General features: G+C 39.1%; 1 pseudogene; it reads left to right on the plus strand.

Moving 5' to 3' along the window:
• The first annotated feature begins 1,167 nt into the window (after positions 1 to 1,167).
• On the plus strand, positions 1,168 to 2,513 carry LOC111139977 (annotated as a pseudogene).
• Positions 2,514 to 3,351: the final 838 nt, after the last annotated feature.

The raw sequence follows: 3,351 nt of genomic DNA on the forward strand, positions 1-3,351 counted from the left end.
TCTCTCTCTCTCATCAAATAAATAAATAAAATATTAAAAAAGAAATTTTACTGTGCAAATGTAGCATATTTAAGGACAGAAGTTAAATAATATCCCACTTACAGCTTTTTTTTTTTTTTTTGAGCAAAAGAGAGTGAGTATGAGTGGGGTGGGAGGGACAGAGGGAGAGGGAGAAAGAAAATCTTAAGCAGATTCTCTCGAACCTCACAAGTCAATCTCATGACCCCGAGATCGTGACCTGAGCCGAAAACCAAGAGTCTGATGCTTAACTGACTGAGCCACCCAGGAACCTCCAATATATCGTTTTTTTAAACTGCTTTTTGATGATAAATATTATATTATGAAGGTCACTTAACATCATACAATATGAATGCACATGATAATAAAAATGGCTCTCAAATCTTTAAAAGTCCATTCTGACATGATAGTAATGATAACGTGATTAATATTTGTTACCTTCCCTTTGTCCAATACTGTTAAGTGTGAAACCTATATTTACTCATTAATCCTCACCACAACCTATGAGGTGAAGCTATTGTTGTCTGAATTTCAACATCAGGGAACTGAGGCACAATGAAGGCAGGGCTAGTTAAGTTTCAAGAGTTAGATGTGAACACAGGCTCTGTGGCTTCTGAGTGAATACATCTAACCAGTATATGCTGCTGTTTCCCATTTCATAAATTACAGCCTTATTGTTAATCTTAGCAAAGCAACCAATCTGACAAGAAAAGAAACAAAACTAAGGTTCTGTCATTGTTTCCATTGACTGCTATAGTAAACTATACAAATTAGTGGCTGAAAACAACAGGTACGGGGTTTCTCACAGTTGTGGATGTTAAAAGACTGAAATCAAGGTGTCACCAGTGCCTGGCACATTGGGACACAGTGGAGAATTCCCCTTGCCTCTTCCAAGCCTCTGGTGGCAACCATCAATCCTTGATGTCCCTTGCTTAAAGCAATGTCACTCCAGTTTTTGTCTCCATCATATGTTCTCCCCAACTGTTCCTGTCTTCAGTGGCATTTTACACTTCCTATAATGCCATATGTCATATAGGATTAGGGCCCACCCAAATAACCTCATCATAACCTGAAACACCAGCAGATATGCAATTTCCAGGTAAGGTCCTATTCATAGGTACCTAGGTTTAGGGCTTCAGCATACTCTTGATGGGACAGCACAACCAAATATCAGGTACAGTGGTTTTTCCCAAGCAACTAGACAGAAAATATTACATCAAGAAGTCAGAGGATGGATTTTTTTTAACAGTTAAAAGGAAGGTAGTGCCTGTTTCCCTCTGACTCATTCCACTATGCTCACAGATAGGATGAAAGGCATGGTAACAAGTGCCCTTCCAAATCAGAGAGGGAGACAAACCATGAGAGACTCTGGACCCTGGGAAACAAACTGAGAGTCACAGAAGGGAGGGGGGTGGGGGGATGGGGTAGCCAGGTGATGGGTATTAAGGAGGGCACGTGTGGTGATGAGCACTGGGTGTTGTACGCAACTGATGAATCATTGAGCACTACATCTAAAACTAATGATGTACTATATGCTGGCTAACTGAACATAATAAAGAGAAAAAAACAAATGCCCTTCCTATGATTCTTTTATTTATTCATTCATTCATTTATTTTTATTTATTTTGTAAAATAGAGTTGACATAGAATGTTCCATTAGTTTCATTTGTGCAACATACGAATTAGAGAATTTTATACATTACCCAGTGCTCACCCTGATAAGTGTAGCCACCATCTGCCACCATACATTATTACAATGTTATTGATTATATTCCTTATGCTGTACATTTTTTTTCTCCATCACTTATTGTATAACTAAAAATTTATAAAACTTTTAATCCCCTTTATTTACTTTGTTCTTTCACCCACTTCCCCTCTGTCAACCACCAGTTTGTTCTCAGTACTTAAGGGCCCATTTTGTTGTTGTCCTTTGATCCCTTCTTTTGTTTTCTAGATTCCACATATAAGTGAAACCATAATGGTATTTATCTCTTCCTGTCTGACTTATTGCACTTAGCATAATTCCATAGAGGTCCATCCATGTTCTCACAAATGGCAAGAACACATTTTTAATGGCTGAGTAATACTCTATTGTGTTTATGTACCACATCTACTCACTATGTTTCTTATTGGTGAATGGATCAATATGACATTTTCAGGCTTTGTCACAAACAACATCTTATTGCCACTGTTCCTACCTTTTAAGTCTATGCTTCAGCAAGTATCCAAACTACTCACGGGAAAGGCATCCTGCATGAGTTCTGAATCCTGGTACTTCCTAAGTATCTTTGGGCTTCAGAGCATTTGCTCTGATCCTGGGCAAAGATGATGCCACTGACCAATCATAAACGGTGTGGGAGCAGATGTCTGAAACTGACCTGGCTATGCCTGCAGACAACAATAAAGATTTCAAGACAGAGTGGGACACTTCAGAGCTGACAGATTACCCAGTGGGCACTGGGTGATGTGGAAGAGGAGCTCACGGCTAAAGACTGGTAATTCCAGTAGTGAAAATCATAAAAGGGGGAAAAAACTGAAGCTAGTGATGATGTACAAAACTTAGCAAAATTTTGGTCCATGGAAAAAGCATTACCAATTATTCCTCATTATTATGTTCACTTAGTCTGACTTCTAACCATAGGAAACTCTTGATTTTATGGGATACAAAGTTCTTGCATTTTACCTTTAATTTTTTGTTAGCTTTTCCTATACTTTTTTTTTAAGATTTTGCTTATTTATTTGACAGAGAGAGAGATCACAAGTAGGCAGAGCGGCAGGCAGTGGGTGGGGGGAGGGAGCAGGCTCCCCGTTGAGCAGAGAGCCCAATGCGGGGCTCAATCCCAGGACCCTGAGATCATGACCTGAGCCGAAGGCAGAGGCTTTAACCCACTGAGCCACCCAGGTGCCCCCTATAATATTTTCTTTATACAAATAATATATTTTAGTTACTGTGAATGTAGCAACTGTGGATCAGCAAAGTGAAGCTCCCTGTGTTGTTCATTTTGAGCCTACAGAATGGCATACAGAACAAATGTATCAAAGGCTTATTCAAGTAAACTGTTTTCAGAGTAAATACACAGAGCCCAGAATAGACTTTGTGAACATTCTATATCTTTTATTACTCTCCAGCAAATAATCAGTGACCCTGAGGTCCTGCTGGATTCTAGAGCGCCTTTGGGATCATGAAAGAGAGGCTAGTTAATGCAAGGTTTTGATCTGGTATTCAGAATAATTCAAAATTACTGAAAAACAATTGTTTTGTATTGCATATGGATACAGAGTTGAAGAAAAGCACTTAGTTGCCAGTTACTCTGCACGAGAGAGAGAGTTTAC

The sequence above is a fragment of the Enhydra lutris genome, unplaced genomic scaffold (assembly GCF_002288905.1).
Source record: "Enhydra lutris kenyoni isolate GAN:26980312 unplaced genomic scaffold, ASM228890v2 scaffoldscaffold131, whole genome shotgun sequence".
Lineage (NCBI taxonomy): Eukaryota > Metazoa > Chordata > Mammalia > Carnivora > Mustelidae > Enhydra > Enhydra lutris.